Below are 27,786 nucleotides of genomic sequence, written 5' to 3'. Positions count from 1 at the left end.
TACTCGAAAACTATGCATTTTTTCACTATAGTTGTCAACAGAAAAGTTGTAGCAAATTGAATTTCCCATCGAAATGAGACCTTCTGAGGTCAAAAAAATGGTTCACAAAAATATGCCCAAAGAACGGGTAAAAAAACCGGAAAAATTGGTTTTTTTTTTTTGGTTTTTGGCCCACAACTTTTTTCTGAGAGCAGTTAGGTATAGGCATTGCTTCACAGAAATAAAAGTTCACGTTTTTTTCCTTTAAAATAAACGTTTATAAAAGTACTTGCGACTAATAGAAACCGAGATACATTGGATCAAAGTTGGCTACTTTTTGGATTTTTGGCCAATTTTTGCCCTTTTTTGACGATTTTCGTCTTATAACTTTTTTCTGAGTTAATTTAGGTATATGTAATGTCATATTCAAATGAAAGCTGGTTTCAAGACCTTTAAAATGGTGCCTGGTTAGAAGTTTGTACAATTCAAATCAACCGAGATATGTCAATTTTATCAACGATACTTTTTCTTATTTTTATAAAATTTTTATTATTTTCGGTATTATTTTGTCTAATAAATTTATTTTTGTGAATGTAAAAATTAAAATAAGTTTCTAGGCCAAAAATCAAAAAAAGCAAAATTTTATTTGCTTGGCCTTATAAGTAGACGCTAATTTGTGTAAATAGAAATAATTTATTGGTGAAGACGAAAATGGCAAGGCCAAAATATTTTTAAGAAGACATTTTATAGATTCTTCAAGCATCAAGAAATACGCTTATTTATTTAGCTTTTTTCTTCCCGAGTTTCTTCCTATTGCAATAAAAAGTTAAGTGTTAATTTTACAGAGAAGGCAGTAATTCTCAATAAGTTTTCCCTTAAAAAATCATGCATAATTATTTTAAATTCGACTTTATATTCCTAATTTGTACGCAAAAAAAGTGTTAATTTCATATTATTATACACAAACCCAATAAACTGAAGCCCTGTTTAAAATAAACGTATTCATTTAAGATTCACTCGTAGATAATTCTAACAATCAATTTTGTCAATGCCAATTTGATATATAGTTTTTAATTTTCAATATTTTAGACCAGTTTCTAATAATAATATTTGTCCATAAAAAATAAGTCTTTGTGCAAAACTATAAAAAGTATTTTTGTTTGTTTGCTGTAAAAATCCAGCTACTGTTTTTTAACGAGGGAAAAGTAGAAGTACACATTTTAATATTCCTGTTTTTTTTTTAATTTATCTACTCATCGATGTTTTCTTAATACCAATGGAAAATTTAGAGACACAGCTGTGACACGGTTACCAAGTCAACTGGGTAAGGTGTGAGAATAGCGTTTAAGCCATAAAAATGCAATGATTTCGACAAGGTCAGCAGTTTATTGCAAGAGCGGATTTTTATTGTATCACTGAAATAGAAACTCGACACCAGGAACAACCGTTTTAAAACAACCATATACAGTTACACTTGATAAAAACTGCAATTTTATCGTTTTCGGGATGTGTATTGGTAGGCAGTATTTTTAGGAAGAATTGTGTAATTCTGAAATAGAAAAATAAAAACATATCGATGACTACACAACACCAAATTCTAAATAATTAATTTCAAAGCGTGGGTTCAAAAACAGGTAGCAAAAATAAATTCTTTAATGATGTTTATGACAACTATCAAGGATCAAAAACAAAAATGATTAAAATGCCTATCAATTAGTAAAATAACAAGGAAAACATATTAAATCACTTACCTATTAAAATCCCAAACTTCAGTGAAAACCGCAGACCAACTTCAGTCCTATATATTAAACCCAAATAAACGTGTTCAGTAACCCGAATTATATATCTGTTAACGATTAATAATCACTAATTCAACAATATAAACTCGTATAGTATACGTACGAAGTCTCGGTATACGTACGAACTACTGGCACTATATAGCAATCAAAGTATTCACACAAGTTTGGAAATATCAATATTTTTACACAAGTTCTTCGGGAGAGCGGGCTGGGAACTGCGGGAGAATGGTATCGGGGGGAGGTTTCTCCTTAGGTCAGCTTTCCATTTTCTCTCGCTTCTACACTCCCATCTGAAACAGAAAACAGTCTAGAATTCGTTTATAATAAACACAAAATTATTTATGTTTAATATACATTATTTTGAGGGGAACAAAAATAGTTAGTAGATTTAAAAAAACATATGCTTGAATGTAAAATACTTGGCGTTGCAGTAAAAAACATTCTTAGGCGATGGCTTAGACTTGGAAAAGATAAGTAGTACAGTCACACATTGAAAATGTGACAAATACATATATCAGTCTTTATCAGTAAATTTATTTTAATGTAAATATATGACACTATACATATTTATAATACTTATTTACCAACGAAACGGTACATATTTAGTGTCTCGAAATGTAAAGTAAGATGGAACTGTAAATCAGTTTAATCTGACATTACCAGGTTTACCTTTACGTACACCGTATATACTTTGTACATTTTCTACCACTGTTTCAAAAACTGCAGACAATGGTATGCCACTAATATAAAGAGTTTAGAATTCAGAAATACTTATAGTCAATATGTATTGTTTTTTGCTATCATACACTGGAAAAAAAGTGAGTGAATTTTACTCAAATCTGAGTTTCTGCTAACTATCAAGTGAATGACTTTTGATTCTATTCTGAGTACAATTACCAAATAAGAGTTAATTTTTTCTCTATGAAAATTTCAAAAGGAGGCGTTCCAGAGCCCCTGCTGCTTCCATTTCATTAATACCTGGACTGGTTTTGCACCACTTTATATTCTCTTTAAATTTTAATTTAAATATAATTGTATTTTAGTCATAAACTATTAAGCTGCCACAGTGGTTTATACACAGATCTGTTTTAGAGACAATATTTTAGGTCTCGATTAAAGGAATTGGTGAACTGATCGGACAAATAGATTGCCATAACCTATATTGTACGTTACAGATACGTAAGTATAGATAACAATTTGACTACATATTATCCATTTATTTAACCAAATAGTAATCGAGGCACAATATATTATTGTTTTTAATTATTGTAATCAAACCATTATATTTAAACATAATTTTCATCAAAATAACCGGATTAATGGAGCTCTACACGCCATACACCATGACACGAGATGACCTAATGGGGACGATGGGAATAACCAAAGACAACGCACGACAACCATAGAATGGGGTGGGGTCACTCACCGTTCATAATGAGGACATTTACTCCGATATAACAGCAAGTGCGTGCAACAAATACGAGTTTATCTGCAGAATTTATTTTTTATACTATAGTTCTTTCAAGAATTTGTCTCACTCTGTATGCACATAAAACAAATTATGGTTTACATTCTTTCCAATCTCAGTCTGAAGAACCAAGAGGTTGGCAGTAGGTACCAGGTTCGCCGCACTGGGCGACTGGGCAATAAATTTCAGTTGTTGACAAGTGGTAAATAAATTGTCTAGCAGTGCAGTGAATTTGGCATGATTCAGGTAATTTTAATTTATTATATGCACATTCTATTAATCATTCATATTACAATTGCGAAAGGGAGAAATACTGATGTTATTACAACATGGCATTTTAGAGACCTTTTGAAATGGAACAAAACGAAATTGCCATCAATATAATAAAATTGTCTGAGGACATAAATAATTAAAATATGTTGTTGGCCAAATGAACATACAATAGAAATTTCCTACACATTATATACACATTATTTTTTACCTTTAGCAGAAAACTTTGTTAGGGACGCCTATGAAACTCATTAAATTTTATTGCTAGGCGTTTTTATACATGTTGAACTGACATCGGAAACACTATACTTGCAAATGTATTTCATTATTAGTAATAATCAATTCTACTTCTCCGAGAACAATTAAAAGATGTTCACAAACTAGGTTATGTGAAAGTGAATTTTCTTTTCTAAAAAGAAACCGCGTTGCAAGGTTAGGTTATACATAAATACCCATATTATTTGAATATCCCCGTAATGAATGATAATTTCGTATGGAATTAAATAATGATAAGGATTTTAGGTCATCAACTTGTTTAATATTTACGATATAAGTGTTGAGATAACGTTTATCGCTGGCAACCTCGTTGTTTTTAATTTGTACACAAAACCGAATATCAATTTGTCAAAACTTATTTTTTTTTTAATTAGCGTCGAATATGTATAATTTATCTGAAAACGTCATAAAAAACATATGTATGTGGAATATAGCAAACATTATGGTAAAAATATTTACTGCAAGCAGTTGTTATTTACGTTTACATCCAACAATTATTTTTAACCGGAATGAATTTTTCCAAACGTCGATTATATTATTTATCAACAACAACTTAATTAAATCTTTTTACAGCCTGCTGCTTGGACCGTGACCGATAAATTTTATGGTCCTTATCAACGATTTCAAAGTGTTCCGCGAAATGATGACACTCAAAGGCATCAGTAAAATCGACAAGGTATAAAAGCGTTAAAAGATTGAAACAAGATACTAACAGCCATTGAACTCTACAGAAAAATACGACTGAGTACCCACTGCACTTAATTTTTATAAGCCGGCCACACACGATAGCGTATATCGTATTTAGGCGAACCTTACAGGAAAAATCATGGAGCATAAGCATTAGAAATTAGATAGAAGTTCTGATTTTTAAGCAGACTTTTTAAGTTGATTCAAACTGCAAGACATAGAAAGAGAAAATGAAACTTTTTCATTTGCTACTTTGTGACACTTTTTTCAAGTTATATTTCTTTGGTTGCGCAATTCAGCAGTAACTTTATAAAGAATTTCCATTCATTTTCATATTCATTCAGTCCATATTGCTTGATCGTGGGTGGTGTACTTTAGATAAAAACTTCAACTAGCTGCAAATTAATATTCTCTTTCCAACACATAACTCGGTTTTGTATTTATAATACGCTTTGACATATCAAGTGTGATTTTTCATTACTAAAAAATTCCTTGACAACAGTGACAAATGCCTCTATGTCTAAACACTGTTGTTTTTCGAAATCAAACAAAACAAGCTCACAAGCCACTTTAGTTAAGAAGCAAGTATTTCTGAAATTTAACTTAGATTGCCATCAACATGGTAAGTGGAGCAGGTGCAAAGGTGCAAATAGACTAATCCTTGGCAAGTACAAAGTACAGTATACGTTCAGAAAATAAACAATGTTCCGAATTTATTTCATTTGGTAATACAAAATCTTATTCAATGTTGATTTTCCCCTTGAAATTTGACGAGAAAAAGGAAAAGTTCGGAAAGTATAACAAAGGAGAGTCTGTAATAAAAAGTTCACATTAGAAAAAGTTGCCTAGAAATGGCAGATTTTTTTAAATAATAATACAAACTCATCATTGTTCGAGTACCGTGTTTTTAAAATCAGAAAATTTAGTTGGCTGTTTGTTTTGTTTCCACAGGACTCAACCTCTGATTGGACTGATCTTAGTTGTTTCTTAATTGTCATCCTTACGCATTAAAATCTCGTGTTTCGATATTAGTAAAATTATAGTAATCTCGAATTGATCTATATGCCATTGGCTTACGGTGAATATAGACAAAATGCTGCGCCCCAACAGTTTTCAATATGTTCGCCCCTTTCTGTTACGAAAAGCCATTTTGCCTATTAGAAAGTTTGTTAAAAATGTCAGTGTATCATATTATCAACCCTCCCCACCTAAAATCTGTCTCTGTTGTTATTGAAGATACAGAAAAATGTTCAAATAAACTGAGCGACTTATCAAAAAGTTGATTATTATTTAATGGGACATAATTATATATTTAAATTTGTTTTGTCGTTGAGTTTCTACATGCAGATTTGTCTGGAATTATACATAATAATGAATTTCTATTCAATTAAGTCACTATTTATAGACGTAGTAATCAAGCTCGGCAATTGTGGTTGGTGGTTACCGAGACACTACATTCATCTTCCGCTAGGTCAAACAGCAACTAAAATTGAATCAGTCCACTGCATTCAATTTGCTTCTGCTGGTAAACAACATAATTACTCTGATAATTGTTACGCTGGATATGCCGGCTTAACCTCCCATATTATTGTCGACAGAATGATGTCACAATATATTTAAAAAAATATACTTACAAGACGTATTTACACCGAAATAAAGAACAATTATTTAAAAATATCCAGGAAAGTAAATCGTCCGACGAAATAAAAAAATCAATTGGATTAAGCTCTGGAAGTTCGGAAGGCCATTGCAGGTCCAAGTGCGAAAATTTTCAATTTCATTGGACTTTTATTTGGTACACCCTATAAGTGTACTCGAATGTGTCCGGAGCGAGGTCGCTTACAAAGGAATTAAGGCTGGCGATGCCAGAAGGAGCGCAAATAAGTACGCAGTTCCCCGTTTACCATACGGAGTTTTGGGAAGCGGCGTCGTAACACCGCAAAAACCCGCATAATAAAATGGAAATTAAAGAAAAAGTGGTTTAATACCCGCATGGCCTCGATCGAATATCGCCCTAGATTCGCCCTAACGATCCACGTTGTACTGGTCGGACTACCACAATACAAACACTCGTTGCGGGCGTTCGATTTATTTACGTTGAACTACCGCATAATTAAATATACAGGGTAGGAAAGTACCGATGGTCTATCTGAAGTTACGTGAGAGCGACAAAGTAAGCCATAGAAATCCATGCGATAGAGAAGGATGGCTATAATGAAGGCGTCTAATAGTCAACGCCCATTTCGCCCTTCCACAAATAAGATCCACTTCTTATTTGTGGAAGGGCGAAATGGGCGTTGACTATTAGACGCCTTCATTATAGCCATCCTTGTTTATCACATGGATTTCTATGGCTTACTTTATCGCTCTCACGTAACTTCTGATAGACCATCGGTATTTTCCTACACTGTATGAACATGTGCGTCTGACTGTCAGGGATTAGAAAAATATTGATTCAATTAACTGAAAATAAAATTATTTGACAGAAAAATACTATATTTGTTATTGTTATTTTTCGTGACAGTTCTAACAGAATTAAGCGACGTAAAAATTATAATTTTGAAGTCAATATTATGTTGTTAAGTTGGCAGGGCCGAACAACGACTAATAATAGTGACACAAGTGTAAATATACTAAATTTAATTGCAACGAAACACTAACATAAATATATCACTCTTATTAACCAATAATGAGATTAATTATTTCTGTCACCATTAAGAACCGTTTGTTATTTTAACTCTAGACACAAAAGTTAAAGGATATTAAAAAAAATCCCAAATTTTTAGGATTTTTCAAAGAGCTGTAACTCGGAGGAAAGTAGTCGTATAAAGAATAAAAAAAAGGAAAATAAAACTTCCAGTTTCTAGAAATTAAATTTTTGTAATTAGTCTTCTAACTTCCCTTTATCCAATACCTAAAAATATCATTAGAAACTTTTTTCTCAACTGAATAAATATCTATATTTATACATAATTGCATAATTATTTATGTTTATTATGAAACCTTATAGCAAACGTTTTTTTTTTGTATTAAAATGAAGACTGTTTCTTTGAAATCGTCTCCGCAAGATGTTCAGTACATTTGAGACATTCCAGTCATTCCACGCCAAATTTGACGGTTCGAAAAATTTTAATTTTCGATTTCATTAAATTTTTGATATTTTTTAGTACCCCTCAAAAAATCCTCTCTGGTCAATTGTGAAATTTTTTTTATTACTTCAAAAAATATAAAATTTTCAAAAAAACGCTCTTTTTTGGTTTTTTGATCATAACTTTTTTAATAATGGTCCAAATTAAAGCTTTTTTTAATAAAAATCTTTGTTTTTAGATGGCCTTTACAGATAAAAATACAAAAAAAAACATTCAAATTGTTTTTTATTAAGATTTTTGAGTTTGAAATTTTAACTCGTATTTTTGGAAGTGAGTGTATCATTCGATTTTTGTGTAAATATTTTATTTCAAACTACTACTCTTTTTACAACTTTTAGGACCGGTCCGGTCGTGGGCCCTCCATAATTACTATTTTTTTTTTATTTTATAAAATTAAAACAAAAATTCTCTATAAATTATTATAAGTACTATAAGTATTTTTGTCACTGTATAGATACTCTTTTTTACTAATTTAAAATTAATTTTAATACTTTTTAATTATTAATAGGTGTATAAAATTAATACGTAAACGTTGTCTATTTATAAACAATTATAACAAACGTTTTTATTTATTTTCGTGTTCTCTTAAAAATTGTTTAAAAATTATTTTTTTTACAAAGTATTTTTTTTTATTTAAATAATAGTATCTTTATGAATTTCTATCCAATTTAACAAGAGTTGCACATCTTATGAATATTGCTGTCAAATTTTCACCTGGGAAACACTATTTAGATGCAAAAAAAATTTGATTTGCGTTACAATACAGCCAAACCCAAACAAACCCAAAATTTCATTCAATCATTCCAAGGAACAAAATATTATTTTGTAAACTAGAATACTCCTTACCTAATATATTTCCATTGCTCCTTAGAATGATTGAATGAAATTTTTGGGTCCCTATATTGTATCGCAAATTTAATTTTTCTTTTGCATCTAAATAGTGTTTCTCAGGTGAAAATTTGACATCAATAATAATCATAAGATGTGCGACTCTTTTTAAATAGAATAGAAATTCATAAAGATACTATTATTTAAATAAAAAAAAATACTTTGCAACAAAAAAAANTCCTACACTGTATGAACATGTGCGTCTGACTGTCAGGGATTAGAAAAATATTGATTCAATTAACTGAAAATAAAATTATTTGCCAGACAAATTTAATTTATCTTTCAATTAATTTATTTGTTATTGTTATTTTTCGTGGCAGTTCCAACAGAATTAAGAATTGCTAAGTTGGCAGTGCCAACCACGACCAATAATAGTGACTAATCGTACAAGTGTAAATATATTAAATTTAATTGCAACGAAACGCTAACACAAATATATCACTCTTATTAACCAATAATGAGATTAATTATTTCTGTCACCATTAAAAACCATTTGTTATTTATACTCTACACATAAAAATTAGGGGATATTAAAAAAATTCCCAAATTTTTAGATGATTTTCAAATAGCTGTAACTAGGAGGGAAATAGTCATATAAAGAATAAAAAAAAAGGAAAATAAAACTTCCAGTTTCTAGAAATTAAATTTCTGTAATTAGTCTTCCAACTTCCCTTTATCCAATACCTAAAAATATCATTAGAAACTTTTTTCTCAACTGAATAAATATCTATATTTATACATAATTGCATAATTATTTATGTTTATTATGAAACCTTATAGCAAACGTTTTTTTTTTGTATTAAAATGAAGACTGTATCTTTGAAATCGTCTCCGTACATTTACATATTAGTTTTCTCCACTTCTACTTGACATTATTGTAGTTCTGTCATCAAGATAGATAGTAAGTTAAACCGAAAATTAAAATTCATATACAATAAAAATAATATTGGGCCTAATATAGATCCCTGAGGAACATCTAGATTGATCTCGGTTATTTTTAAATTTACAGTTTATATTGACAATTATGTCCAGTATTATACTTGCAAACTGGCTGTTCCAGTAACGACCAATACTAGTGGTCAGTCGTTTATATGTAAATTTGCTTTATTTAATTGTAACCAAACGCAAATATCTTACTCTAATGACTAATAATAAGATGAACTATTGTTTATAGACATCAAGAATCAATTTGTGTAACTTATTTATGTTTACAGTCGCTGACTCAATAGAAACAAGTAGTTTAAAAATGAAATAGTTGTATTTTCTTTTGCATAAAAAGATCGAAACGCAAAAAGTGAATTGAAACACATGTTAAGACGGGTATCCACTTGGGGCAATGCTCCGTAACGTAACAACGAACATGTTACGGTCTGTTGCAAAAGGTGACACGGTTCGCTGCGAAAGTATGTGTGATTTTGGTTGTATCATTAATTCCGTAACAAAATAAGGTTACGAGACGACACAGGAACATAAACCGCAGTATGAACTTGACTGCAATTAATGGATTCGTCATTGCAACTGTAGTTAACAGCAGCGTCATATTTTTATTCATCATACAATATTGAAGAATAAGAAACGGAAATCTTCTGAAATCTTTTCTATACTCCACTTCATGGTACAAACACAGAAAAACACACTCTTCCTAGTCACTGCCTGACCCCAGACCATATACAAAAGACTGACGAAACAAAAAATAAGACAAAATCACATGTGCAACAGGCAACGTTACGGCCAAAAAGGTAACCCCGTCTCAACATGTGGCAGAAAGTACTGTTGCATCCCTTTGATGCGACGGCTAAAAACCGACAACTGATGGTTCGTCCCGGATTAGTTACGCGTCAAATTTGTTACACGTACATTGCAACAATTTTCCGTCTCCACTAGTTGTAACGTAACATGTTCGGTGTTACGTTACGGGGCATTTGACACAAATGGATACCCGCCATTAAACATTTTTCGCAAACCTTTGGAAAAAAAATAAATAGGAAAAGACTTTATCATCATCACCACTGAGAAGTAATTTTAAGTGCAGCTTTTCAACTCAATATTATCGATCTTAAATTTATTTTCATCTACTGATTAACATTTCCTTGATTCTACAAAAATAGGGACCGCTACCGTATTTTTCTTTAGCGGACGGAAACTAATTTTTGCTTGACATAATTTCAAAGTAGGTCTATTAAAAAAGTTGCTCGCTTTTTAGACTGCTTCGACATTGTAGCTAAGTTTAATTATTTCACACTCCCGAGAGCCATTTTGTTGAATTTCCCTGAGGAACTAAATGCATTTACTTAAAGGAAAAACTGACATGCAACTACAAATTAGGGTCACGCGGAAAATGGACTTCCTAGATTATGGAAAAAGAAAAAGGTTAACGTGTCATGCGATTTTTCTGTCAGAAATAAAATTAAATCTTTCAGCTGTTTATTTGTTTCTACAACGGCACAGTAAACTAGAAAATAAACAAAACCCAAGCGCGATATATACAGATGTTTTAGATGAAAATGATAAATACCCCAGTTTTGTTATGTTTATAAAACTAAAAGTAACGGATTGAGATCTGGATAGCGAGATGGCCATTTTAAATTTTCCGATGACAAAATCAATTGCCACATATTTTCACCACTCGCAATTAAAAACCAATTTATTTTCCACTAAACAGAATCCTACTTCATTCAAAGAATCTACGAAGATGCCTTTGCCAGGTCTGGTAATTTATATCCACCTACTGGAATGGTAACAAGACTTGTCGTAGTGTAACGTCCCGTCATGCACCTGACTTTAAAATATTCACCGTTTGGTCAGAAATGCTTATGTTTACGTTCGACCAACTGACGATCGCTGCCAACTGGATGTTTTGTCTTGTTGGCATCAGAAACGCCGTCGATATTACGGCTGATAATGAGAACGAGAAAATTCCGGGAATTCAAACTCAAATATAACCATCGTAATGTATTCAGATGAGTCCCCAACATTATTTTTATTACAGTACGTGTTAAAATATCATTAATCGTTAGATATTTACGCAACAAGTGTGTAAAGTAACACATTTTTGATAAGTGAGAATTTTCGCTGTCATTAGTGAAAATGGATACTTTACACACATTATTTTTTCTGCCCAAAAATATATGAGTAAGATATACAATTGGGTAGAGCACATATTTATGTACAGGGTGTATACCATTCCCTGAAAACCTGGATTTATCACAGAATAATTATATAATATAATAAATAATTACGCATTGCTGCACTGCACTGCTAGGCAATTTGTCAACAACTGAAATTTATGGCCCAGTCGCCCAGTGCGGCTGTGATGGTGCGCCGTTTGCTAGCGTGCGCATTCTTGAACTGGTCGTATACATTTCTACCACCTGCACGTTTAGTTCGACCAGGCCTGCATATGGGTATGGTTAAATAAATATGGGAACAAGTTTTCCAAATATCAATGCCGTGTTGCTGTATAGCGACCGAACCTAGCACTTACTGCCTAGCTCTTTGATCTTCAATTGAGATCGGAAAGACTATACCACATGTGTCGTATGCTTGCTGGTTGGCGGTCNCAACTGAAATTTATTGCCCAGTCGCCCAGTGCGGCTGTGATGGTGCGCCGTTTGCCAGCGTGCGCATTCTTGAACTGTTCGTATACATTTCTACCACCTGCACGTTTAGTTCGACCAGGCCTGCATATGGGTATAAGGTTAAATAAATATGGGAACAAGTTTTCCAAATATCAATGCCGTGTTGCTGTATAGCGACCGAACCTAGCACATACTGCCTAGCTCTTTGATCTTCAATTGAGATCGGAAAGACTATACCACATGTGTCGTATGCTTGCTGGTTGGCGGTCGTTGAGAATTAGTTTATGGTATTAATATCCTTATTATTGTTTTATAATCCTTGTTAAAGAAAATTTAAGTACCATTGCACGACACTGACCATAGGTACTGTTAGTTGCAGAGAAAAGCAATACCTACTCAACATACCACTAAAATACAAAATAATATTCCCATTCATTTAGTTTATCTAGAAAATTTGAAAACTTCTCTTGTTAAGAATCACTTGTAACTCCGCTATTTACAGACCAACTGAAAATATCCTTGAAGCTTTAAATATTCCATATTTTTTTTTTGATATTACTTCATTTAAATAAAATTCGATATGGCATCCATAATTAAATTACACAAGTTTTTTTTTACTTTTTATAACAAAATTAAAACAAAAGAAGTATTTCTTTTTATCATTGAAATATTGTTAAACATTAAATTTGCCATACTTTGTCCATACTTAGTTTTACTGGCCAAATTTTATTTATTTTCACTAAAATTTCCATACAGAGAGAGATACAAATCAATATAAAAAAAAAATCGAAAAATGTCAATTTTCAGTATCTTTCTCAAACTTTTTTAAATAAGGATGCCTTTATTTTTAAGTTGCCCTTCTTACATACTTTTTAATTGCAGTATAAAAAAATATTTACCATTCTTTTTCATTTTGGCTGACTAAATTATAATTGTTTTTTAACCAAAAAATCTTATACATCTAGATTACCCTTATTTGGTATTCAGATATACAAAAAATATTGGTAGATTTTTTTTCAAATCAGACAAAAATGTGAAATTGGATTTTCTTTAAATCTACTTGGGAAGACTTTATGAATTTGTGCATAATGTAATGTATCTGTAATATTATTGCAACATGGCACTTTGGAGACCTTTTGAAACGGAACAAAACGAAATTTACCATCAATATAAAAATATTGTTTAAGGACATAAATAATTAAAATATGTTGTTGGCCAAATGAACATATAATAGAAATTTTCTACACATTATACACAAATTATTATAATTTTTTAAATTTAGCAGAAAACTTTTTTAGGGACGACTATGAAACTCATCAAATTTTATTGCCAGGCGTTTTTTTACACGTTCAACCTCGTGTTCAACTGACTTCGGAAATACTATACTACCAAACTATGAAATATTTAGTACAAAAATGTTATGTTAGTGGGTAAATCCAAAATTTTATTTTACGACAGACAATAGGTATTCAAAAGAAAAATAAATACTCTTTGCATTAAAAAAGTCAGCATAAGCCTGCACATTTTGTCACGTAACGATATCGACTTATTTTTACAATTCACTGGGATTTTCATTATCTACAGACGTTTTCAATAAAAAAAAATTATAAACAACAAACGCCTTATCGAAGATGGCATAAGATTAAGAGATATTTTAAACAAGTATTTATGAATAGATGATTGGAGGTAACTGACTGATAACACCTCTCGCCGTAAAAAAAAATAATAACTTTTACTGTGAGAAACTGGTGACGCGATTACATACATGTTTCGGTAACGCTTTTATTTGTATTCAGATAAGTGTTAGTACAGGGTTTTGTTGCTAAGCGTACGGTAAATAATGGTACAACGAGGTTTTGGGGCAACTATGTCTCGATTACATTTTTTTCAGCTGATGTTACATATTATGAAAGACGAACACCTAACAATATTGAAATTATAAGGAAATTGAGATTGTAAAATTGTTTACTGACTACAGCAGACAGAGCGTTCATAAACGAGTACAAGCCGAGTGACCAGTAAATTTTTTTGGAAGGATAATTTTATTTCCTTCACGTTGGTAAATAAATTTCGTTAAAATTAAAACAATAAGACCAAGATTACATTAAAACACAACATTCTGTTTCACCGGCTGTGATTGGTGTGATTTTTCACGAGACAGAATCTCGTCAACCAGGCAGCGACCGCATTTTATTACTGTTCATTGTAAACGAATCATAAGTATCGGTGACGCCACGATTGAGGAACTTTTCGTTACCAGTAACAGTCATGCAATGTTGGGTTGCCTAAGCTCGGCAACGTGGCTTATAAACATTTATGAAGACGTTGTACGACATAAAACACGAAATACAATTAAAACAATGGACATACTCACTTAGGCGTAGTATAATAGTAAGTAGTAAGAATAACTGCATAGTTGTTCTATTTGACATGAATTAATATATACAAATAAACAAAAAGGTAGACACGACTGACTGGTTAAGATTAAAGTTGTAAACTATTGAGATTGCAGTCGAAAAGCAAGGTTATATGGACAAAAACAATCAAATAAGAGCACTCTTCGTTATCTAATCAAGCTATTGGATATCTTTATTTCCTTTTTCAGACATTACCATGAGATTTCAGTTAAAAAAAGGCTCCATCATACAATGCAATTATGATATAATTATAAACAAATTTATTAAACATTCAAAATATGCAAATATTCAAATAACATGGAAATGTTTAGACAAACAGTTACCTACATGCTGGTAAAATTAATGCAAAAGAAATTTGGATTTAAAGGAATTATATGAAGACATATCTTTTATTTAGCTTGGCATATTACATAACTAAAATATGTAGGTATATTTTTTTTATAGAAACCATTTTTTTTACAAATGATACCACGTAATAACTATTTTTAGTGCTGTTGGTTTGTGTAAGGTTTGTTAAATTTTCTTTATGTTGTAAATATTGTCCATTATAGCGGTTTTTTATACAGGGTGTTAAAAAAATTGTGTAAAATATTTCAAGAGGTAATAGTATGAACCAAAATAAGCAGAAAAGTCTTAATAAACATGGGTCCGCAAAGTAACGGTTGCGGAGATATGGACCACTATTCGTTTTTCAAACATTTTATTTTATTAGGAATAAACCGACAAAGGAAGCTTTTAACAAACAAAAAACAAAGTTACAGAAGATGTTCAAAGTGCCCTCCGTCCATTTCCAAGCAGGCACGACATCTTCGTCTCAACGATATTCGAACTCTTTCGAAAACACCCTCCTTGGTTTGGATTTCTTGACACTTTTGATTAATCCGTAGCTGCAGCTCTTCCAGGCTATTTACAGGAGTACCATACACTAATGTCTTCAAATATCCCCAAACAAAGAAATCTAGAGGGTTCAGATCAGGCGATCTTGGAGGCCATAAAACAGGTCCGGCCCTTCCTACCCATCTATGTGGAAAAGTTTGGTGTAAATGCTCTCTAACGGCCATGGAAAAATGAGCTGGAGCACCATCATGCTGGAACCACATTTGTTGCCTCTGATTCAAAGGAATGTCTTCCAAAAACTCATACAGTGTGTTCTGCAGAAAGTTGAGGTAAGCAGCGCCTGTTAATCGGTTTGGTAAAACAACAGGACCTAGAAACCTGTCACCTACAATACCCATCCAAATGTTTAATGAAAAACGTGCCTGATGTCCAGATTCTATTAGAGCATGAGGATTTTCGTCGGCCCAAATATGCGTATTGTGAAAATTAAACACTCCATTTCTTGTGAACCCGGCCTCATCAGTAAAAAGAATGTTTGCAAGAAAACGAGGGTCTTCAGCATCATGACGTAGAAACCAGCGGCAAAAAACCAAACGTGCTTGATGATCATTTATTGGATTTAAGGCCTGTACTCGTTGCACATGGTATGGATAAAGCAGTTGCTCGTGAAGGATTCTCCAAACAAGAGGACCACTAATTCCTACCTCGGCTGATATTCTCCGCACACTCGTACCTGGATTCTGCTCTACCAGTGCTAGAATTTCTTCTTCTGCTCTAGGAGTGGATACCGACCTTGGTCTTCCGGATAAATGGCACTGTTTGCTCAAGGAACCGGTATCACGCAATCTTTGGTGAATTCTTCCAAACATGCGTTGTGAAGGAATCTGGCGATTTGGATAAGCGTCAACATAAAGACGTCGCGCTTCGGTGGCGTTCCCATTAGCACGACCATACATGAAATGCATGTCTGTTAATTCTGCGTTAGAGTAACCAGCCATAGCGAAAGAAAACTTGTGCACTGAGAACAACTGTCAAATACGTACTGTTTATTTCACTAAACATCAACCAACTATTATAAGAAAATACACAACGTTTTTGCAAAATAAAAAAAGGGGCTAAAAAACATAAAACATTCCATATCTCCGCAACCGTTACTTTGCGGACCCATGTTTATTGAGACTTTTCTGCTTATTTTGGTTCATACTATTACTTCCTTAAATATTTTACACTCTTTTTTAACACCCTGTATAATAAGTAGGGTAAGGAGATATTATATTTAATATAGCGTTTTGCTAAACCTCTCCATCCAAGAATACTATAATTTTAGTTTAGTTAGCTCTGTTGTAATAAAGGTAAATATGATTTTCCCATCTCAAATGGTCGTCAGTTAAAACTCCAAGATATTTAGTAGCCATTTTTTGATTAATTTCAAATTAATATAAGATTTCTAAAGTGAGGTACGGATTGAAACCATTTTGGTTTATTTCGTTGATTTTATTTTTATATCTTTGTTTTTTCAATCTCGTAAAATTTACGTTCATTAGAAAAAAAATATAAAATAGTTTTTAAAAACAAAACCAAAAGAACCTCCCAACAAAACCTAACATAAGGGTTATAATAATTATGCAAGTATCTTAAATCATTTTTTAAATTGCGATAACACTCGGTTATCAATCTTCAAAGGATATGTAATAAAATAAATATTGTGGTGTTATCTCTTACGTTAATGCTAATAGATAGCGGTTATACGTAAGCAACTACATTTAATTTTGAAGAATAGGGTCTTACCTATAATTCCTTACCGTTATTTTTTAAAGATTTAATCAAAATATTTAGCATAAAGTAGGACAAATTCGATGTTTCAAAGAAATGAATAAATATTAGGTCATTACAATTATTAATGTGTAAAACCGAACTAAAAAAAATGACTGTCTAATCCATGGTTTTGTATCTCTCTATATTCATTTGAGATTTTTTTGTACTTCGTTTATTGGTTTCATAAAATAATCAATTCTTTGTGGACTTGCTAGTACTTCGTTTATCGGTAAAAAATATATAGGATTTAAATCGGGCCTACAAAGAGCAAAAATTGAGGTCCACTGCAATCTTAAATATTGTTGTGCTCTTACACTAAAATAAACAGGAGCCCCATTATGCATAAATCAAGCTGAGCTCCACCATCTAGACGTACATCTTTGAGAAAGTGAGTATATCTACATATACAGGGTGCATTCTAAGCCTATGTCATAAATTAAGGGGGTGATTCCTTGGCTCATTTTAAGCCTAAAAGCCTTAATAAACCAGGGACCAAGGTAATAATTCGGTATATTTCTATAAAATTCTGTCAACCAGTGACGGAGATTCAGGGGAGCTTTGTCATTAAAACCCTTAGAAAAACTACGCCACTAGATTTTCAGAAAAATTAATAGGTGCGTTCAATTTACTGTCATATTTTTAATAAAGTAATTTCTAATAAGTATTTCATGGTTAAAAAAAAGGAAACACCAGTAGAAAATGAAGCAGATTTAAGACAACGAATTATAAACGGTTGTCAGCAAGTCAGACAAATTTAATTAAAATACTGTCACATTTTTAATAAAAAAGGTCATTTGCATTTTCTTCACATAAACCATTTTCGAGTTATAACTTGTTTTGTTCATATTTAATTTTAAAATAATTTCTAATCGGTATTTCATGTGAAATGAAACCCCAGTAGAAAATGAAGCAAGTTTAAGACAACGAATCATAAATGGATATCAGCAAATCAGACAAATGCCAGCAAAATGACAATGTCCACCATTGGCAGCAACACAAGCCACGAGCCTTCGCTTCAACGACTGTCGTATATTTTGAAAAATAAAGAAATCTTTGTGCCAAAAGGATCAGTATTTTTATTAAACTATTTTTGCATAACTAAAAATCACACACTGAAAATAGAAGATAAGTAAAAATACGCATCATTATGCTACACATTGTTTTAATTGGAGGGACTTAAGTAAGGGACTCATTTTTTAAAAGATATATTTAAAAAAATGTACTCTCTGGAGCAAATATGAAATTTGTGGAGTTAGTAGAAACTAAATTGTAAGACAAAAGCAATTATTCCGTGCTACACACAAGTGCAAGAACGCGAAGGTGGTATGACGTCACAACATGACTTCCGCGTGTTTTACCGCGCTGTTTTCATTAATTATATTGAGTGAAAAATTGTTGAAAAAAAAATCCTGATTTTTTGCATATCAACTAATTGCGACCTACTTATTATTATACCGTACGCGCCTAAAGTATGGAATAAATTCAGTAAAAACGAAACAATTATTTTTTGGGAAAAATCCTCAAACAGGTCGATTTTTAATTTAAAAAATACATATTTTAGCATTTTCAAGGCGATTTTCAACCGTCATTTGTTTTCAAGTAATAACGTCATCGACATTTTTTTAAAATAGCAACCCCCTATTTTTTTTCTTGATTCTGAAAGACCGTCTCATTGTCGATCTGACAGTATTAAAATGTTGCCATCTTACATAGGAAAGTTTTCGAGTAAATGACGATTGAATGTTAGAAAACCCAAATCAATTAAAATAAAGCAAAAACGTTATCAAATTTTTATGGATCACGTAGGTGTGAATCTTTACAAGGTGTCACTGTCATACCGACTTTCTAAGTATTAGGTACACGCGATATAAAAATTATTGTTGAATTTAAAGTATGTATTATGGCACATTTAACTGTCACACAAAGAATTGAAATTTTAATTTTTATCGTATGCGGGGATAAGACTAGAACGCAGCACGAAGTTTGCGATTTATTTAATGAAAAACATCCAGATCGCCGTATCAGCCAATCAACAGTCAGTAAGATAGAATCTAAATTTAGAGAAACTGGCAATGTTGTAGATATCCTAAAACCTGGACGTCCAAGCGTTAGTGAAGGTCACAAACAGAACATTTTGATAAGTATGGTAGATAATCCTCATAATACTTCACGATTGGTTTCATTAAACAATGCAATTAGTCAGACCACAGTGCTACGTATCCTGAGGTAGGAAAAATATCATCCCTACAAAATTCAACTTGTGCAGGAACTCAATGAAGACGATTCCGACCGCCGCTTACACTTTTGTGAAATTATGATGGATTTATGTCAAATAAATAGAGATTTACACCGGCAAATACTTTTTTCGGACGAGGCCACGTTTTGTCTCAATGGTACAGTGAACCGTCAAACTTGCAGGTATTGGAGTCGGTAAAATCCTCATTGGATGGCAGAGACACATACCCAACACCCACAGGAATTAAATGTATGGGCTGGAATAGTTGACAACAGAATAGTAGGGCCTTTCTTCTTTGAAGGAACCCATACAGGAGAAAGATATTTAGAGTTTTTAAAAAATGACCTTGTTCCAGCGCTTGCAGTAATTTTTCCTAACGATAATGACCCTGATATTCCTGATGACACCATATGGTTTCAGCAAGACGTTGCACCTCCGCACTATGCGCGCCTTGTTCGAGATTTTCTGGACAATTGTTTTCCTAGGAGGTGGATCGGCAGACGAGGACCGGTAGAATGGCCCGCGAGATCCCCAGATCTTACACCCCTGGACTATTTCTTATGGGGCTACTTAAAGTCCAAGTAATAGACCTCATAATTTAGAAGAACTCCAAAATTGTATTATAGATGAAATACAGAGTTACCCCAGAAATAATTCATAATGTGCAAGAAGAATTTCTTGCACATTATGCATTTGCGTTGTATGAGAATTATCCAAATATTTTGGAGTAATAATCTCAAATGGTAAATTTAACAAAATAAATACAAAATGAAAGCGTAAGTGACACAGACTTACCTCTGGGCCTCCCGGGTCCGTGCTGGATGGTATTTCTTCAGAATAGAGATTAAGTCTATGCACTTAAGTTTAATAAAGCGATTTTATATAGAAAATAATTATTATATTTAATAGCGGAAAGTGCGCACTGTTCTTCAGGTAACTCTTTTCGGAACCATTGTGTAGAGCCGAGGGTCGGCGTTGTCCGTGTCACCCATAAAAACCCGCAAAAGAAAAAAACAAGATAAAAGTAAAAATCCTATTTTTAGGTGAGTGGGTAGGCAACACACAATTAACACTTTTATTCGAACAGACTCAATTAATTATTTTTAATAACAAAATATTTACAAAACATGCGTATTGTCAAGAAGTCGGTGGATGGCAATTCGAACACTTAATTTAGGTAGAAAACTTAATGAATTGTATTTGCTTGACATAGGAATTGTTATTTTTTTAATGAATAAAATTTACGTTTTCTAACATTCAATTGTCATTTACTCAAAAACTTTCCTATGTAAGATGGCAGCATTTTAATACTGTGAGATCGATAATTAAACGATCTTTCAGAATCAAGAAAAAAAATGGAGTCATTTAAAAAAATTTCAATGACGTCATTACTCGAAAACAAATGACGGTTGAAAATCGCTTTTTATGCTAAAATATGTATCTTTTAAATTAAAAATCGACCTGTTCGAGAACTTTTCCCAAAAAAAAATTGTTTCGTTTTTACTGAATTTATTCCATACTTTGCGCGTACGGTATATTAAAAAAATAACCTAAATGAACCCATTTCGCTTATGGAAACTACGCTATTCTGAAGAACAAACACTGAAGAAAGAGTGAAGTTCGTAATGTTTTAGAAACATCTGCTTTGACTTATTTCAGAGGAAGAAAAAACTTAATCTTTATAACCACTTATCTACTTATCTGTCCGATTATGATTCACAACAAGCCTTTAACTTGAATAACTGCAACGAATAAATCTCCAGAACGCATTCACTCAATGACAACTTGTCAACTATTAACTACTCGCTCACAAAACGCTTCAGAACATGGAAATAAATTCTCCATATCAATGTCTCGGGACAAGCTAAACCATACAATTAACAACGTGCTTTTAAAACAAACTCGCTTGATGAAAAAAAAAAAACCGTAATTTATGCAATCCTTAAAGCATTCCTGGCATAAACGCTGCCGATCACGATCGAATAAAGTGCAAAAACAGGTTAATGGCATAAAATTTATAATAACATTGACCCAAAACAACCTCCGCGCCGAGCAATGTAAAAACAATGGAACACCTACGGTGCAAACGTGACGTACGCGACTTTGACTTGTTGGCGGTTACCTTCATGTGATAATCATAACTGGGAGGACTTTTTAGGTAATTAGATCGCAAGAAGGCGGGAAAAGTTTGACGAGTGCAGGTGAAAATATAGTCTGACGTTTATTAATAGTAACATGGTCCCACAAAAATAAAGAAAAGTGGTCTGTTCCAGAGCTGGGAGTGTTTTGACAAAAAAAAATACCAAATAGTATTTTAAACATAAAATTGTATTTTGTAATTAAAATACTTTTTTTACCATACCATAAATATTTTGTATTTCAAATACCCACTTTAATAAAGTATTTTGTATTTTAAAAAAGTGTTTAAAATCTTCTAAAAGTAATTTAAATACATTTGAGTATTTAAATTACTCGAACTATTTAAGATACCTACCAAAAACAAATACTTTTTGCCTGTTACGACTGGTGACTGGTACATATAACACGCGCAGAAAAAATGACGCACCTGCACGTCTGGATTAGCGCATTTTACTCTGCATTCTGCATTATGTTATTGCTATTCTGTCTACTACCTTTAAATCAGTATCATCAATCATCAAAATTTAAAATTAATTTCTTTTATCATTAGTAGGCTATTCTAAGAGAAGTTAATAAAAAATAATGAGTGAATTAAATATTCTGCATCTCATTGTCAGTGACCCAAATGAAAACGATTGTTTCCAGACTCATCCAATTGTTTTTTAAATTTATTTTTATTAATTATTTCAAAGAGACCTGAGGAATCGAATTACAGACATTAGAGCCTGTTGTGAGACAATAAGAAATACAGTACCAATATTTCAGCGAATACGACAGTCAATGAGACGATGAGTTGACTCTTGTATCATTTGTGAGGCAGGTCACTTTCAACACCTGTTGTAGGTTTGCACTATTAAAACATATTTTTATTTACTATTGTTTTGGTTTAATATTGCTGTATTAGATAAGAAGATTGCTGCATTAGATAGAAAAAAATTAAAAGATTAAAATTTGAACATCCTGTATCTCGAAATCGAATAATTTTTTACTCACATTTAAATCAACTTTTTATTTTCAATGCTGAATTGCATTTTAACTTTGACCATAATAACGCTTTACTAAAAGAGACATGTAAATAAAAGATTAACAAAACCTACAACAAAATAAGTTTTTTATTTTTTTCTCAAAAACGGTGCATCCTACGAAAAAAATTGAAGAGACCAATTTCATTGAATTAATGGCGAATTTATAAAAAAAATATCAAAAAGTCAGTGGCGTACCATTTTTTTTATTAAAAAAAATTGTAGCATTCTCGAACGAACGCCTCTGGTGCAAGTAGAAATATTCGGATCATTCCAAAAAATGCACATTTATCCCTTCAAAGCGTTTTTCAAATTTCGAGATCTTTGAAACAATTAATAAAAATAAATAAAACATTAAAACTTAAACACTGTATCTCGGAAACGAAGCATATTTCGACCTTGGTTTATATGTACTTTTTTTCACAAAATAACTTCGGCAACCACCCCCTAAAATATTTCGAACTTATTTACATGCACCCTGTATTAGTAATTTATATTTAAAATACTTTGCCAAAGAAGTATTTTGTTTTTTAAAATACTCTCGTACTAATATTTTGTGATTTGTATTTTAAATACATTTTGAAAGTATTTTGCCCAGCTCTGATCTCTTCCAAAAATTAGACCCATGTATCCTTATGTACTTTGACCCGCTGAATCCGAGTCCGGGGAAGAATTTCTCCATCACCCTCCATTTTTTTTTAAATAGCGCAAAACGGTCCTTAAATACATAAATTATTGAAAATCTTACTTTGGAGTCAGCATTAGGTATAAATTGTAGAAACCGACTAAAAATGACTGTACGATCATGTACGCTATGTATTCTGAGACGCTGAATCTGAATCCGAATTCAAAATTGCTACATCACTCCCTAGTTTTTTTAAATCGCCGAAAAATCACTCTTAAATTCGGAAAATCCAACTCTAAGGGTGCATAGCATTTGAAACGACAAAATACAATGGAAGTTATTGCAGGACCTATCTACGAGTGTACTGGGAGATGAAGATGTTAACATGGTTTCCAGACAAAGAATGACGTTTCTTTTACCCCTTTTTCCTTTTGTAACAAACTCTTCTATCTTCAAACAATCTATGCATCTTTCTATTTCTGCGTTTTTGTCTGGTGTTTCCTTTTAAGCATCTAACAGAAATCTACCATAATATATCTCACCTTCCTTGATACTGATGCTCCCATTTTCTTGATATCATGGTGAAACAGTTCACCCTGTCCTTCGCTATAGTCTTCGAGGTTCTCCGAAAAGTAGTCAAGATGAACGTCTAGTAAATGTAATTTCAAGTTCATCAGGCAACTGTTTTTAAAAGTTTTCCAACAATTCCTCAACTAAATTCTGGTAATCCACACTCTTCCGATTCCCCAAGAAATTCTGAGTGATTTTCTTGAAACTCTTTGTTGCTCTTTCAGTATCATTCATTTTTGTTATAAATTTTTCGCCTCTGAACACGGTACGGACTATCAAAAATACCTTCTTTCAGTTTAACACCACTTATTTCCGGAAACTTCTCTCCTAAATATCCAAAACAGTCGGCATCTTTGTCTAAAGCTTTAACAAACTATTTCATGAAACCAAGTCTAATATGGAGAGGTGGAATATTTAGAATATTTGAAGATTCGGATTCGGATTGAGCGCAACAATATATACAGGGTGATTCATTAATAATGGGACAGAGCTTAAGGGCATGTTGCTGACCTCAAAATAGAGCGATTAAGCCAAATATGCCTTATCCGAATGTTGCTCCTTTTCGATCTACAGGGTGTTAAAGTTGAAAAAATATTTTCGATTTTTTTAAATATCTTGAGCATCTTTGAACGGATTGTCTTGAAAGTTTGTACACCTATGTTTTCTGAGGTGGTAATTACGGAAATGGTAACTATTTTGCAATCACATCTAGGATGCGCTAGTTGTAGTGTTCCGTCGGAGTAAACATATGTCAAACTTTTTTGTCCTTCAAAAATCTGAATTTCCAATAAGAAATTATTAAACTACGTTCAATTCTAAATAAAAAAGATATACCTGTTAAAAATCGATAAACTTAACCGTTTTCGAAATAAGAACGATTTACTATTTCTTTACAAAATTATTTGTTTGAACGTACGCCTTTAAATAAGATGACTTAATTACGAATTAAGACAAACACAGTAACAACTGAAAATTTTATTATGCTTAAGTCTAATTACAAAAGATTCTCAAAGTGGCGACCATTGTTTTCAATACATTTTTTTATTCTCTCGTTAAAATTTTGTCTGACACTGAATAGACTTCTTTGTTGGTCTCTGATAATGTTAACAGATTCTTGTATTTTTGCCCACAGCTCTTCTCGAGTATGTATAACATCTTTATAAACTAAAGATTTAACGTTACCCCAGAAATAAAAATCTAGGGGATTTAAATCAGGGCTACGCGCAGGCCAAGGCACTTCGCTGCCGCGACCAATCCAACGGTTTCGAAAACTTATATCAAGATATTCTCTTACTGGTCGGGAGTAATGTGCGGGAGCACCATCATGCATAAACCAAAAGGTTTGCCGTAAATTTAAGGGGATATTTTCAAGAACGAGTGGCAAGTCATTTGTTAAAAAATTTAAATAATTTTCCCCATTAAGTGGACGGGGTAACACAAATGGTCCCAAAATGTTATCGGAAAGTATTCCACACCAAATATTTATTGAGAATTCATGCTGAAAATGTTGTTCTCGTGGCAAGTGAGGATTTTCCAGTTCCCAGGAATGGCTATTTCTCCAATTAAATACACCGCGCCGGGTAAATGTAGCTTCGTCCGTAAACAATATTTTATTATAAAATGTAGGGTCAGCATTTTGTTGCCGACGAAGAAACTGTGCGAACCGAAATCTACCAGGAGGATCTTGTGGCATCAACTGTTGAACCGGACGAAAATGGTAAGGATACAATTTTTCTTTGTGGAGTATTCTGAAGACGGAAGGCTGACTTACACCAGTAGCTGATGAAATTCGGCGTGTGCTTGTTTGCGTGTTTTCGGCAATTCGCACTAAAACATCCTCTTCTTGCTCCGCCGCTAATACTTTAGGCCTTCCAACGTCTCGTTTAGGGCGAAATGATCCCGTTTCTCCTAATCTGTCGTACAACGTCTTGAAAAGCTTGTGGTTAGGTTGTCTGTTATTTGGATATAACTCCAAGTACCTCGCTGCTGCATGACGACCACAATAATTTTCTTGGGCATACACACATACCATGTTTCTTATTTCAACAAACAAATAATCATTATGACGCAGCATTTTAATGAAAAAAATCACAAACGAAGAAGAACTAAACTGTCTAGTATTTATAAGTTGCTTAGAATTGACATAAATAATACATGAAATTTCATTGACAGCGGCCTACTTCATTTAAGTCATCTTATTTGAAGGCGTACGTTCAAACAAATAATTTTGTAAAGAAATAGTAAATCGTTCTTATTTCGAAAACGGTTAATCGATTATCGATTTTTAACAGGTATATCTTTTTTATTTAGAATTGAACGTAGTTTAATAATTTCTTATTGGAAATTCAGATTTTTGAAGGACAAAAAAGTTTGAGATGTTTACTCCGACGGAACACTACAACTAGCGCATCCTAGATGTGATTGCAAAATAGTTACCATTTCCGTAATTACCACCTCAGAAAACATAGGTGTACAAACTTTCAAGACAATCCGTTCAAAGATGCTCAAGATATTTAAAAAAATTGAAAATATTTTTTCAACTTTAACACCCTGTAGATCGAAAAGGAGCAACATTCGGATAAGGCATATTTGGCTTAATCGCTCTATTTTGAGGTTAGAAACATGCCCTTAAGCTCTGTACCATTATTAATGAATCACCCTGTATACATAATGATGCATTGCTCTAATCTTTTTTTTTTTTGTGGAACTGTGAAATAATACGCTGGCCCCTCCGTTAACAAATCTCTACTTTTTGCCTGAGAAGTATTGTATCGTAATGAACGCCAATCTTCTTCGTTTTGGATTTCAATACAGTAACAAAATTACTATCGTAACTGTACACGTCTGTCTTCATAATCAGCAAATCTACACGTACGGCACGGCACGTAAGAAGAAATAAAAAGAACGCCAGCAAAGCGTAATTAGCTCTTCATCAAAGGCAACTTCACAGGGAATACATAACGCGTTGTGTAAGGTTTTCATACATAATTACTTATTTATTGAGTTACGAATCCGACGAGTGGGCAGTCTTGAAAATTACCTTCAGCGGGAACAATTACAAGAGTCGTGTAATTATTTGCAGTTGGGTGTGAAATGTTTGATCAAAGAACGAAATTAGAAAGAAAAACAGTTTCAACAGTTTTGTATAAGATCCAGAATAGTTAAAGACTGTTACAATCTATGGGTTTAAAAGCTACGTAATAATAATAATAATACACTGATACTAATATACGTCCCTGATTTTACATAAAACTATTATTGTTAGGTTTGGAAGTTTTACTATTATATAGGGTGATTTAGTCATAATGGCATTAATTTTAACCGCGTATTCGGAGGGACTAACAAAGACAGAAAATCGAAAAAAAAAAATTTACACGACCTTTTCAAAAATAAATAAATTACCCTATAACTCCCGTTAACTCGGCGCCTTACTCCGCAACAGGGAACGCAACGGCCGGAGGACAACAAAGCGTGCGAACGTTGAAACAGCTAATTTCCCCAGTCGTCTTGAATTTTTCAAAATCAATGTGCAGGGATTCTAACTTTATTAACAAAGTGCTATGGACGAATTCGTGTTTTTTAGCCGTACTGTCATTTTAAATAGGTAGGTATAGTCTTTACGAACATGTATAAAAAGGCATTGTAATAAAATTTAATGAGTTTCATGGGCGTCTGTAAAAAGTTTTCTGCTAAAGGTAAAAAATATAAAAATGTGTACTTATATAATGTAACTTAATATCGGTCGATAGCCGCACGGTTTAAGGGCCCCATATTCTTTAAATAGTGTTTTCCGCAGAGACAAATAATTTCAAACATTTAATAACTGAATAATCTAAAGCTTATCAAATAATAGGAATGTTATGTCATGCCACCTGAGTATTTTCAAAGACGCCGGCCGCAGTAAAACGAATAAACAGGTGCAAAAAACGATCAAACCATTAAGGTTTTAGGTACTGAAATCTACGAAAATACTATCTTTTTTATATATAATTCCACATGTAAATATTCTTATAACATTTACTTGCTTAGTC

General features: G+C 32.6%; 1 protein-coding gene across 2 annotated transcripts in view; it reads right to left on the bottom strand.

Annotated features, from left to right (window-relative positions):
* LOC108903233 (ecdysone receptor) overlaps positions 1-27,786 on the bottom strand; it is a 521,233-nt gene that overhangs the window by 400,153 nt on the left and 93,294 nt on the right. For both annotated transcript variants that reach the window (XM_018705334.2, XM_018705342.2), the window contains exon 2: positions 1,731-2,068. The gene's annotated coding sequence lies outside the window, so the exon portion shown is untranslated. The remainder of the gene's footprint in view (positions 1-1,730; positions 2,069-27,786) is intronic.

The sequence above is a fragment of the Anoplophora glabripennis genome, unplaced genomic scaffold (assembly GCF_000390285.2).
Source record: "Anoplophora glabripennis isolate ALB-LARVAE unplaced genomic scaffold, Agla_2.0 scaffold12, whole genome shotgun sequence".
In the NCBI taxonomy this organism is placed as follows: Eukaryota; Metazoa; Arthropoda; class Insecta; order Coleoptera; family Cerambycidae; genus Anoplophora; species Anoplophora glabripennis.
The sequence above is the reverse complement of the archived record's forward strand: the minus strand, read 5'-3'. Positions and strand labels throughout refer to the sequence as shown.